Raw genomic sequence first — 14552 nt, forward strand, 5'->3', positions numbered from 1 at the left:
TCTAATAATTGATTTCAACAGGATTAGTGCTTGAATCATATTTAAACTTACTCTATAGGAATTGCGACCTTCAAGATACTATTTTCTTGCGTTCTGTTCTACCTGTACTATGACTGGTGTAAATCCAATAAATACCAAGGAAGCAAAGTTGAAAGAGGATTTAAAAAAAGGAGAGTTAGATAATGTTTCATCTATTAAAATTTATTTGTATATTAGAGAAAGAAAAAAAAGGACCAAGAACTTCAAGCTGAGTGTACCGCCTCATCACATGTGATTGAAGAAGTGGAAGACACACTGGAAGTTCACGAAACGGAATTCTCTCAAGTACAGCTAGAAACTTGTGTTAGCGACAGCGATAGCATTTGATGCAGCCGCTTGTTCTGGACGAGATAGATGTGGAGATATTTAACAAGATAACTCCAGCTATGGTAATAACAAACCAAAATACAGAACCAGCTGACTTGCCAACCGCACTTGCTGAAATGCCCGTAATTGAAGCTACAGAACACGACAGGCTAGGAAGTCCCCTAATGTTAGTGACAAAAGTGAAGAAGCAGCTGTCACACCGATGGTCCCGATGCGTCCAATCCTGGACGAAAAAGAGCCAAAAGTGGAGAAGAATAGGTGATGCGAGACAAGCGGAAACATCCGTTTATTGATTCAACCCCCTGTGAACAGTTTTGTAGGAAGCACTGCAAAAAGCTTAACAGAGAAAATCGTTTTACCTTATGGATTAGCTTTTGGAAAGAGCAGTACGAGTCAAGGCTTATGTGGCTTGCAAGTTGTGTAAGGTTGGACCCTGTCAACCGCCAAACAGTTGAATTCACCGAACAGAAATTCAAGAAAAATGAATCTAGGCTGTATTTTCTTCCAAAGGCTGTGGAACATCTCGCAACAAAAATCCCAGTGTGAAAAAAAACATTTATGATCACTCTTGGCTTGAAAACTGATGGACTTATCAGTAAATTTTGTAAAAAGATAAAAAGTGGCATTGTTTGTGGAAACCGTGGGAAAAGGGTGCCTCAGCACAAGATCTTGGTGGAATTCAGAGAAAAAGTCACTTCACATATCAACAGTTTTAAGCCCTGTACCCCCACTACCGGAGAAAAAATGCTCCGGGTGTGAAGTACTTGCCTTCTTCGCTGACAATCCAATTTATGTTTGATGACTTCATATGAAAGAATCCAGACGTTACTATCTCAGTCGAATCACACAGGTGAATTTTGAAAACCATAAACATATCCTTGAGAATGCTGGTGTCTGATGCCTGACCCGCATTTGAGAGATATTCAGATACTGCACATAGACTTGGCTAGGAAAGCTACTCACAAGTATCAGGAAGATACAAGGAATATCAGGAAACGACAGTCCTGATAATAGAGTGTATGCAGTTGACCTTCAAAAGGTGATCTTGCTTCCCGAGTTCCCGGGGAATAAAGACTCAATTTTCTTGAGTCGTTTGATAGTCTTTAACGATACATTTGCAAAGGTACACCCGAAATTTCCAGGATCTGTTGGGTCAGAAAATTCATTCTGTGTGCTATGGCATGAAGCGTTGCAAGGCAGAGGAGCGGAGAGCATTGTGGACTCTCTCTTCCCAGTGATCAGTACAACAAGTGAAAGAGACATCAAGTCATTCATATTCTGGATGGACAATTTTTCGGACCAGAACAAGAACTGGGTTTTATATACAGCCCTTGTACAAATAGGGAACCAAGTTTTTAGGCCAGAGCGTATTATTCTGAGATACCTCACAAAGGGACATACCTATAACGCAGCAGACGGAATCACAGGAATATCGACGTGAAAATGAAAAAATGGGCAATATACATGACTTTGGTGATCTTTTAACTTGTGTTAACGGATCTGGGAAAGGAGTTAATACCATCACTATGGAAAATTCTTTTAGGAACTGGACTTCAAAGAAGAGAGCCTGCATAAAAAAGGTTAAGTTGCCTCGCCTGAATGCTATTGTTGAAGCTGAATTCCGGAAAGGATCAAGAAATATGTTTTACCGCACCAGCTTTGACAGTGATGAAGTGTTGGTTTCAGACTTTCTGAACATTTTCAGATTTATGGCTGTTCAATCGTTTTTGAGTTCAAAGTGATTTGATAATGTTACTTGAGGCTAGAAATTAAAATAACGATTTTTTTAAGACTCCAAATAGTGTAGATAATAGGTTTTGTCGGTGGAAATTCAAGTAGATCTCACCGGAAAAACACCGACAAAACCTAGTATCTACCTGCTCACTTGTTTTAAAAAAGACTACGGCCTTGTAATTAATATAGTTGGAATCAATGAATTATTTGCTATTTTTCTGTAACTACAAAGTTCTAAAAATCATACGAATAAATAAGCAGCTTTAAAAAACAACGTTTTCGCGTTTTTCTCGGAACTTACTCAGATGTAGATACTAGGTTTTGTTGGAGGACAGCCGAATCAGAGCAAAAAGAAAATAGTTTCTTTATTTTTTTGAAAAAATAGGGTTTTGAACAGACAAGGAAAAAAAAGCAAATATTTCGATTAGATATCCGATAACCAATTTTCAGTGATCGGGGTATAAGCCAATGGTATCAACTCCAAAAAATACAAGGAGAAAGCAAGGATTTTGTTCTATTCTCTGTAAAAACAAAAAAAATGCGAAAAGGCATTTTTCAAAATTTCAATGATAATTTTCTCTTGATAAAAATAAAACATTAATCTAAAGGTACTTTCCCAAATCTAAGGGGGTAATTTTTAGCCCTCCTGAAGGTGCACCTGTACAGAACATGGTAAAGAAACAAAACAATAATTAATAACAATGGTAAAGAGTTTTATAACTCTAGTGATTTCTAGTCAATAATCTAGTGTTTTTTCGGCTGATTTAGAGACTTTTGTTCAAGAATTTATGGATTTTTTCACCGAGTGGCAACTCTGCTTGGATCTAATATTTTCTGGTAGTTAAGGGTCTTTGCTTCCTAAAATCTGTCAGTTCAAGATAATTTTGTTTTTGTCTTAAAACTTTCAAAAATGAAAATGAAAGCACCTTCTACATCTGCAATTAGGACAAAAAGGGAATCATAGAAAAACAAGAAACCATTGAAAACAAGATTTTTCATTGAAAAACATAAAAAAAAAACTTCGAAAATAAAAAAAAGACTAAGTGCGTTTATAATAATACTCGTACTGTATCGAAATATTTCAAATCGGATGTATTTTGGTCATAAAAGTTAGTAGCAGGGGAGGGGGGAGGGGGAGGGATCCGCTCCAGAAATCATTTGATGTTTTAAATTTTTGCTTCCAATATTTAAATAAAAGCTCAAATATAGCTCCAAACTCTTCTATTTGCAATTGAAACGCCTAATAAGCGCTTACAACGTCTCATTCCTTACGTTTTGGATTCACATGCTTGCTCATAAATGTTGAACTGCGACTACGTACAATACCATGCTGACTTCTTGCTATTTGTGCTTTTTTAAATATTTCATTGAACCAACTCCAATAATATAACTGACAAGTACAGAGGATTATTATTGTTATTAGTCGCATATAGTACTTAAATAGTACGTCGCTTCAGTTTATTTGTAGAGTAGCAAGGTATCTAGAAATTTTGTTAAATAAAAAAATAATAATAAATAAATAATTTAAAAAATCTCTGTATAAATTAAATGTAATGTTTTATTTATGTCCTTTTCCGAGTGTTAAGCGTTCTTTTCAATGACTTATTTTCAAGTATTATGTACTAGTATTAGGTTAATGCAGTGTTTCATGTAAGCGTTTTATGATGATCGCTGATCAAAGTTCATGTAATTGGTGTCTTTCATTTATGTTGTTTGTACTGTGTTCATGGCTGTATATTTGGCTTTAAAATACACTTATCTATCTATCTATTTATCTATCACGTAACGCCAGCGCTCCTTGTGTGACATTTATCTCTGCATCAGCATGCTGTACGACATGCCTGCTGTAAGTAGAATAAAGGGAATCTGAACAAAAATATGAATTTTTTTCTCGCAATTTAGAAATTTTGTGCTCGGTACAAATATTCAAAGGGGAAGGTAATTTGAAACTCTGGGTTTAACATAGGGTTTTGCCAGAATACTGCCAATCATTGTTCAGATTTTCTGGATATTCTTAATCAAAAAATGCTCGAAGCTTTAACTGATAATTTACACATTCTTTAAAGAATACTTTAAATTAAAAATACTGTCGCTATTTCAAATATAAGGAACAATTAATGGGGGGATTTTCCATGGAGAATTTCCGCCAGGGTGGGGGTCAATTTTTAGGAAAAATTTGTCCGTGGATTTTTTTTGTTGGACAAGACCCTTTCTTGTTGTTTCTATTTGAAAAAAAAAATTGAAAAACAACCCAAATTGCACTTTTTGGGTGCTATGTGGAACTGCATAAATGCCTTATTAAGTCAAATCTATAAAGAGCAATTAAATATAAAAATTTATTTATAGACGAGCACATAATTGGCTCTCCATGATATCCACGTGTCGGTTCCATCCTTTCCATTCCAAAAATGTCACCCGAATTGCACTTTTAGTGTACAATGTGGCACTTTATGGCGGCCTTATCGAGTCTAAAATACAAAAAAAAAAACAAAAAAAAACGATAAGACGCAAGAATTAACTTTTATGAGCCCTTAAACAGTTCTCTATGATGTTCCAGTGTCTGGATAGTGACCAAGAAAAATAAGAGGATGTGTTACTGCTGCCCCTCCAAATTCAAGTTTGTCATTACTATGTTTATCATTTTGTGAGTCCACTCTTAATCTATGTTTGTTTGATGCATATACGTTGTTTATTAATGTATTTTGTAATGTCTTTTAAATTAACCGAGTAACGTCCTTGCTAAATAGTAACTTTTCTTTGTTATTGCTTGAACAAAAAGGTCCTATTGAAGACTTCGGGAAGGATGTCTTTACTTTTTAACCGCTTGGTACATTTCCTCCCATCTGATGGAAGAGCGGATGCAAATGTGGTCCCATGATCGAGGCAGTTGGGCTGCTACATATTCTGTAAATTATTAATTCAGAATAAGGGCGTCTGTAGGCTAAGCGATGTCAGATTGCCAAACTTTTGGTTCCTTAACCAGTTCCGTAAAAAAACCAGCGTGACCAGCTCTCAATTTTGATGTGTTTTAGGATGTTATTAAAAATATAATTTGTATCTGTTTTATTTGGTTATAACAGGCTAATAAAACCAAGAAAGGGTACAACTCCTTACTTTCTTTTTTTGACTCAGAGCCAACTTTAAAAAACAACGCAAAAAGGAACAAGAAGATGAAGGTACTGAAATGGGATTAGATTCCCATTTACGTCTTTCTATAGTAACACAGTAACCGAAAATAAAGACAATCTTAACAGTGAAAGCAGCTCAACATTGACCAAAGTAATTAACAAACTTGATCGAGTTAATGATCCAGTATCAGCTTTGGCTCATATTTGTGATGGCCCCTTTCAACAAAAAGACTTGATTTTTCCTTAGACTAATGGGGGGGAAATTCGGAACAGAACCATTAGAGTTTTCAAACATCTTTAAAACACATTTAGGCCTTTTTTCACAAGTTTCCCAACATCCTTAACCCCACAGGTGTTTTTAGAGGAAGGGAGTTGAGGGACACTTGCCTCCGACGCAAATTTTTGGAACGCAAATTTCAAATAAGTAATCAAGATTGATAATCATTTTTAATTTTTTGGAAATTTTATCTTTATCAAAATAAAGCATAGGCTGTAGTTGGCAGCAAGTTACTTATGATTATACTTATATAATAATACATACCGTAAGTATAAGCAAATTGAAGAGACCAGAACTGCCCCTGATTTCCCTTGAAGGATAGTCTATGCCCCTTTCCTCTCTGGATGTGTACCCCCCTCTTGTCCCTCCAATAAAAAGGCTGGAGCTACGCTCCTACCTTTCGATAACCTGTATGTTCATATACTTCGTGATGTTTCCATCTTAATGCTCTTGGCCTTACAAATAGTTGCAATAAAGGTAGTAGTAAGTGTAACAATGGCAGTAATGTTAGTAGTAGCGCGCATATATTTCCTTTTCGTCAATTGATCTCCCCCTTTAGGTATTCTCTGATTGTAACCCAGATCTATTCTGGATCTGTGTAACATTATTCTAGGTAATTATGTCCAAATTCTCCGATAACTTCAAATTTCCCCTCAATATTTTCTCAAATTTTCACCTTCATACGGTTAGCCTTAAAAGTTCTAGTATCATAGTAGTACGAGAAGCAGTAGCACTGGTAGTATTGTATTAGTATTAACAGTAGTAGCAGCAGTATTAATAGCAGTAGTAGCAGGTACATGTGGCCTTCTGGTTAGTTGAACATCAGCATCATGATGCCCAGGAAATTTCATGTTGATATGGTAAGCCATTCCAAAAATACTGCTGACATACCCTTTTGACCCCTTTTCATCTTTATACTCACATCCTTAGAAGTAGTTTCAATAAAACTAGTAGTTGGAACCTTTGAACTGTGCTGAACAGAATGGCTAGCTCAAAATTCTGATTTGATGTGTTTGGGGAAATGATGAGCGTATGGGGGGGGGGGGAGTGATTGCCCTCCAATCACTTTTGACTCTAAGAAAGGACACTAGTACTTCTAATTTAAAATCAATTGTTTGGAAGTTTCTACAACTTCTCCTGTACGAAGTGGCTTGGCCAGAAAAAAAGATTTAGTAAATTGTGCCCACTCCGCTCTTTAAACCTAATCAAAAATTACGGATTTTCATACACAAGAAACTGTCTTACTGATAAAAAATATACCAGACAATGGTGTTAGGGCCATGTTTGTCACTTAAATTCTTAGCTATACCATTATAGATACAATCATAGTTTCTACCTTATGCGAGAAAAAACAAGCAAGGAATTTTCACTAATCATCTTGTTATTAAACTGGTTATTATCGTTATTAATGTAGTTTTTGCAGCAAACAGTCGGGTTCTTGAGAAATTTGTCTTAAAATTATGTTGAACTACAAAAAATGGACCTTCCGATTTTGTCATCTAAAAAGTTTGAAAAATAAGTACCAACAGCAGTCGATTGTTTGACACAACTCAAGTTAATGGTAGATAACACAATGAATAGTCCCAAAATTATCACGTACCACTTGCATAGTTACCAATTACTCAAGTTTAATCTAAGTGGGGCTAATTGAGAATTCCAACAATGATCAGAGTAATACATTCAATATTATTCCCAGATAACCTATTTAACTGTACAAAATAATAGAATAGCCACACCTAAAACTTTGAATTTTGTATATTTTAATATTGTTATCAAAAATCCCAAAAAATTATTCAACACTATGATCTCGTCTGCGATTGATACCCTTTCATTTTCCATCATTATAGCTAGCTCCAGCATCGGTTATTATGCGTCTATACGGTGCTACCCTCTTAAGGTTTAATACATATTAACTTGTCTTATTTTCGCAATGGCTTTCGTAAGACTTAATTCATTGATGGCCGATGTTTCTAAGCATCCGTTGCTTATCAATGTGAAGGAGGGAAAATGAATTACTGGCTGAATAACTTCATGTCACATCACGAAAACATGCATTTTCCCATGAAAGGAGCATACGCAATCCATGAAAACCAATAAAGTAGACTGAAAAACACTGAATGAACTTTTAGCCATAATTTAGTGTATAACAAGAAACATTTGTTCATGAAATCTATCTGCAGAGGAGTAATTAAGTTTATCCACAGACTTATCATATAATGTGATCAGACAAATGGTATTTACTTCTTATCGCTAGAATTCAAAACATCTCAGTCAAAATTAGGTACAATACAGTTGTTTTTTTCTTAAGAGCACTAAACTTATCAATTCAAACATAACATGGATTATGTTGCGGTAATTAAAGTAAAAACGTTTACTTTTCCGCAAGGAGTCTATGCCACAAACCATAAAGCGCTCGAATATTCACCATATCTTTGTACGTGTACATTTTGACTGGAGATTTATTTTGACACCACTCGTAAAACTTTGAGTAGAACGATATGTCCCATTCTCCAATTTGGCAGAACTACAATTGATGCGAGACTAAACTGGATATTTTGAAATAAGCAATTCACGTTGTTTTACCTCCGATTTGTAGGTTGATGAATCCAGACAATCGAGGATTTCAAAATCAGTCAAGGCTTAGTCAGAGAAAAACCGACTTTGCTCGAAATTCAAAAACCTTTTTTAGCTCAGAAGAACAGGACACGAGCCCGTCTTTAATATTTGGCTAAGCTGTGAAAAATTATCGCTTTTAGAATCTGTTGATTTTGATTATTGATGCAGTCAGCAATTTAGCTCTGACTAGATGAAGTTTTTATTGTCTAATATGTAATATGTATAAGAAGTATAGATTTTTAAGGAAATTAGATTCGCTTTCACAGACGCTCTGCATGATTCACAGCTTATGAACTAGCTATTTACTATTTGATACATATATATCATACAGAAAATAATTATAGCTTTTAAACCCAGTTTTTACTGAAGCGTGATTTGATCTAATTTCCAATCAGCAGGCCCAGTCACATGATTCGTCTTCTTTTATAATTTTAACATTCTTTTATATTTACTAATGTACTAAATGGCTATTTCGCTTTAACCTTCGTTTATGGCAATGTAAAAAATATCAGGAAAGCAACGCAGAGATTAGTAAATACATTACATAGTTTATATTTTGTACTGCATTCACAAGTTTCGAAAACAAGATCCCTTTTAAAGATGGCATTTGAAGTCACGTTTAAGTATTTCCTTTTATCTTCATGACTATATCGCACATTATAAGTCAGCAATATTCAGGGCCAGATCGACTAGGTACGATTGGAAGCTTTTGTGTAGGACCCTCTCTATGTATTGAATTTTCTGTGACGGTTGTGCTACCAAATTGATTTTATAACAAATTTGACCATCACTTTAAAGCTGAAAACATTAAGACTATTGATGGTTCGATCATCGTTTGCGTTGAACGAAACTAAAGCAAAACAAAAGCTGACTTTTCGTATTTGTGTGTGGATATTTTTTTGAGAGCAAGTGATGTCCTATAACAGGCCAGGCCAATTTATTTGGAAATTGTTGAGGTGGCAATGCAGTTCGACCAAGCTAGCAGCAAGTTTCAAATAAATCACCCGTGTTGGCTACTTTCCCTACGGAGAAATAGAAAACTCCACAGTGAATACATACAACCTTTAAAGGTGCTAATGAATTGTAATTAACACTTGCGTAGTAGACAGCATCTTTGCAGGTTTTTACTGGGTTTTGCGTCAGAGTTTGTTGTTGTCGAAGATTGTGATGGAATTGTTCTTCTATCGTAATATTTCTTGCTTCTTCACTTTCATTTTAGACTCATCCTGATTCTCCTCGTCGCTTGTCTTCTATTAGCACAATTCTTTGTCTTTCATTGCCGTTTTCTAAAACTCACTTTAACGCTTCTACTAACCCTAGAATTCTTCATTTTTCATTTTTTACACGTTCTGACCCCCGCTATTGCTTGTAATTCTCGCTGTCGGTTACCTTCTAAATACATATTTATTTGTTCTCACTGTCGTATATACTCAAACCACATATTACTTTGTTTTTTATTTCCATTAAGATTCGTTCTGACCTTCATTGTCACATGTCTTGTAACTGCATGTTTTTTTTTGTTCTTCAATTTTATTTCGAGTCGTTGCAATTCTCATAGCCATCTCTTAACCTCATATTTCTTTGTTCTTCAATTTCGGTTTTGAATCGTTGCATTTGTTGTTTTCGCAAGCAATCTAAGTCCATATTTTTCTTTTTCTTTATTTTCATTTATCGTTGCTTCAGACGTTTTTTCAATGTCCTTTGCCTTAGCTGCTGCGATTGGTCTTGTCACTTTTGATGATCTAGGTCGTTCATCTTCACCCGTACATTTACCCTTTTCAGATCATTCTCTTGATCTTGTCTCATTTGATGGTCCACTTTGTTCATTTTGAGCTTAAGTTAATTATTTTTTTGTCACTTAGATATTATGAAGCTACTGAAAACGCCTTTTGAAATTTATTTCACTGATTATGAACACATGAATTTACAACTTTCTGAATTTTTGTCCTGTAAATCCTTCTAAAATTGTTTGAAAATTTAATTTCCTTGAGTCTTCACTTTTAGTCGACATAATTTCTAAAACAATTATTCTTTCCTGATTCACTGCTTATATCAGATATTTTTTTATTGGTTTTATGGCCTGTAAAATGATCCCTCTCCAAAAGCAATGCTTACTGAAATTAATGCTTATTAATGCAATGCTTACCAGCGCGGGGCCCGATTAGACCCAACCGTTCCAATCGCCCTTTATCCAGCCCTGGCTATACTAACGCAATAGGCGTTAAGGTAGACGATGTACATAATTTCAGCCCATAGGCTTTGTTTTTCGTTTCTAACTTTTTTAACAGACACTGAAGTGCTAATTTTAAGTTCGGTTGTAAATAAATCTTGCCAATATCTTTATAGAAGGGACAAAAGTAGAAACATTTAAATTTTACTAGTACTGCGGACCAGCTGTTTGAAAAAGAAACGGCTTTTTAAGCTTTCAAGATACAGTAAGAGCACATGAAATATTCATACGAGCAACAAATTCCGTGTTTTTTTTTCCGTATGAAGTCTACTATAACTGCTCCTGACTAAAGCTGACTCGCGAAGAAAAAAAGATTTTATGGCATCTTGGGAGTCAAAAATGATGCTATAAAACAAAGTGAGCCTGTCAATACAAGTTACTCAAATTACGAGGTGAAATGGCAAATTTGACATAAAAATTCCCCATAAACATTTTTACCTACCGCAGACGATGGCTCCCAATGTCAAAATGTTTGAACAATACCCAAACCACCGTACAGATACGCCCATGGAACAATATTGACTCATCAGTCAACAATTAAAATCATGTCTTAAAGTTGGGTAAAACCTTTTTTTTTTTGGTTGTGGTCATGGATACCTTTGTTTCGCTCACAATTGTAAATAAAAACCGATTGAAATATCTCTCTCAAAAATATTACTAATTAAAGTGATGCTACAGAAATTTACTATAGCTGCTCCTGACTAAAACTAATTGGTAACAGGGATCATATATATCATTACCAGCAACAAACAGAGACCCAATTAAAAACTCTGTAAATCGTCACTTAGTTTTGAAAGACACGTACATTAATTTCACCATTAAAGCTTTCATATCCCAAGAGTCAGCATATAAATCTAGACTTTGAAAATTGTCTCCCTCTGAAGTTACAGGCAAATTTTGTAGCAGAAAAGCAATTTGTAATTTGGTTCTATTTGCCAGTAAAGTCACTTTACAATTTTTTGAGTTTGATATGAGAATTCAACATAAAACCTTAAACTGACCTCATATTATTTGCACTTTTTAACAACAGTGGATGATCGCCACTTTAAACAGTTTGATGTTTCAGAAACAACACCTAACAACTGAATAATAAAATTAGTTTTCATATGTATTGATTTAGACAGGTCAATTAAGGACACAAAACATACTGCAATATAATTATGGGAATAAAGATAAACCAAAATTCCATTACCAGTCAATTAGAAGGCTACAAAAACACCACAAAACGAGAAAATCCAGCATGCATACTTTAAAGACCTCGGTATTCACAGTGTACTTGTCGAGATATTTATGGAACAATAACTTTCAGCTGAAATATTCATAATAAATCAATAAATAGCAACAGTTTCACTAGAATTTTCCCCACAAAAAGTAATATGATCAGCTAAATAGCAATTTATAACTATAGTTACAAAGCTCCAATTTTAGTAGAAGTTCTACTACAAAGAAAACTTCGGTCTTATGTCAGAAACATCCAATCCTGAAATGAGATAATACAGAAATATTTAGTTTCAAAAGAATAATCTTGAAAAAAAAAAAAAATACAGATCCAGCCTGTCCTTCCATTTTTACTGAAAAAATGATTGAGTACTGTGAAATAATACAAATTCAACAATAATTGGAAAAACATGAATAATCAATAATTAATTCTGATTAACTCTTCAAAATAGCGGAAACTTTGATATCTTTAAGAAAAACTAGAACTTTACATTTCTATAATCAAAATTAAAACTTAATCCAATATAATCACTGGCTACGCCCAAAGCACAAAGATATATTAATCAATCTTACTTAACAACTACCCTATTAGAGAAAAAAAAATTAACACTAGTCATTTTGACTCATCACCATTTTCATCACATACTGCCTGATTTTTCAGACGTCGTCCAGAAAGCTCTAGGGACAAATATATGAATCCACTATGAACTTCCAAGGGAATAAATGTAATCCGTTTTAGTATTACCTACGGACGAAGAAAAATAACATCCTCGCAGGGATGTAATGAACGACGTGCATGGAAGAACTGCACCCGAGCTGAGAAGCTCGGGTGAGAAGCTAGTGGGACATTTGAAAGATACAAAAATTACTTCCAAATCAACACAGATTTACCACCCCCCCCATCCCCTTCCCCCTAAGAAAAGATCCCAGCTAAACCAATAACCCCGATAAAATTTTGACAACTTCCATACTGCGATTTAGAAATTACCCATATTACATTATACTGAATATTAAAAAAAAAAAAAAACAAAAAAAAAAACTAGGCAATCTGACTTCAATGTTTGTTTTAAAGAGTCGGTCGAGGTAGCCCTAAACCGCTCAATTAAAATTTATTTTAAATTGTCATGGATAATAAGCAGAGTATTAACAATTACATACAAGTTGTTTAACTTGATATAAAATATAACTAAACCAGCCTTTTAAGTATACCACCACAACTAGTCTATTGACTGTGTTCAAAGTCAGCAGCGTTAAGCAAATACGTAGGAGTCCAGCATCCTTTCCTGATTTAAAAAAATAAGCATCAATATATTTTGTTATATAGCTAAAATGATATCTTTGTATCTACTGCTATTGAGAATACTTCAATATCATTATAAAGCAATTACATGTCTTTCTACTCGAGAACAGAGTTTGTAGACTATAACGGTAACCACTTAGAACAATTTGAAAAATTCGCATGTCGCAAATCAGCCCCTGTTGACCATAAGTGGGAAAATGGGAATCTAATTTACACTTCAAAAACTAAGCAAATGATTTATCAATGAAGATGATGAATACCGAACATCTGACATCAAACAAATACCCTCATTTCTTGACGTTAAGAACCACAGTAAAAAAAAAAAAAAAAAGAAAGGAAGAAGACTGAGCGTCCCATACGAAGTTCCTAAGTTAATTTCTTTAAACCTTGTTAACCGAAAACAAAGAAGAGAACCGAAAATTTAGGAGATCCGTAACTGCTATCCGGAACAACAGTAAAAATTTCTTGGGATATCCAAGGACTAAGTGTAATGAACGTAAAATATAAGTAAAATGACGAAAAAAGATACCAACAAAAGAGGCAACTTATAGTTCCTAGGTAGATACAACATTAATTTCCTTAGAACGCTTGGTTTTCAGTTGAATACATAATTGTTACTACGATCAAATATTTTTTGTGTTATGTTTTAATTAAATGGAGTATTTTCTCGGATGGGATACCATGTTATTTCGTTTCGTTTTGTTGATATTCATAATTACTACCCGCTACTTGGCCAAAATACGGTTATTCTATAAACATGTTGTTAACTTTTGGCTGTTACTCCTAATATTGAGGAATCCTGGGTGCATTCCAGGGCTCAGTTATCATTACTGTTCATTTACTTGCTATAATTTTCAGCCTAAAACGGGAGAAACAAACAATTTAGCCCCTAAAATAGTTATAATACATAAAAAGAGGCTTAAATCTCTCCTGCACTTATATTAATACAAACTGCGAATAATTTTCGTTATCAGTTGTCTAGGAAAGAAATAATAATAAATAATAATTAATGACAGTTAACCTCTGGGTATGCTCTCATTTAAGTATCAACTTTTTGTATCAACACAATAAACTATGTATTCTCTTTTCTGATTTCTCTTCTGCTAGTTTGCCTGATTTTTTGATACTTTTGATTTTCATTTTATATTATATAGTTCTTTCGTCTGGTCATCGGGATTACTCGACAAAAAAGTTTAGCCTAATGAATTTATACGCTTCAATAGATACGAGCAGACATCTTTAGGCTTAGACGAGCACAGGTTATTTCACTGAAAAAAATACCCGAGTTTCGAAACAGTATTTTCTACAGCTATAGTAACTGTCAAAATACATTTCAGAAAACAGAGACTATTTCTGGACTATTAAGAAAGACAGACGAGCCAAGAATTTTCCAGGAGCAATTTCTCTACGCATACAGTCATTTTCTCCAAGAGTTTAGGAGAGAAAAATCGACTGGCTTAAGCAGGTTAGACAGCCTTTCCGTTGGAAAGCTATTAAAAGAAATGTGCTACACCCCCTGTTAGTTTTTATATAAATAAGTTAAGCATTTCTTTTTCGTCTTGGAAATTGGAATACATAATTTTAAACAAACTAAATAATTTTACTTTCATGCAATTTTCTGCAATATCATTTTGGTTGGTAATTTTTTTTGCAGCTGATTATGCGCCATTTGTTAGGATAGTT

At 34.4% G+C, this 14552-nt stretch overlaps 1 protein-coding gene across 2 annotated transcripts in view; it reads right to left on the reverse strand.

The window, feature by feature from the left end:
- Positions 1-11446: 11446 nt before the first annotated feature.
- Positions 11447-14552, reverse strand: part of LOC136040885 (protein TFG-like) — a 48267-nt gene continuing 45161 nt past the window's right edge. For both annotated transcript variants that reach the window (XM_065725296.1, XM_065725302.1), the window contains exon 8: positions 11447-11831. The gene's annotated coding sequence lies outside the window, so the exon portion shown is untranslated. The remainder of the gene's footprint in view (positions 11832-14552) is intronic.

The sequence above is a fragment of the Artemia franciscana genome, chromosome 2 (genome assembly GCF_032884065.1).
Source record: "Artemia franciscana chromosome 2, ASM3288406v1, whole genome shotgun sequence".
In the NCBI taxonomy this organism is placed as follows: domain Eukaryota; kingdom Metazoa; phylum Arthropoda; class Branchiopoda; order Anostraca; family Artemiidae; genus Artemia; species Artemia franciscana.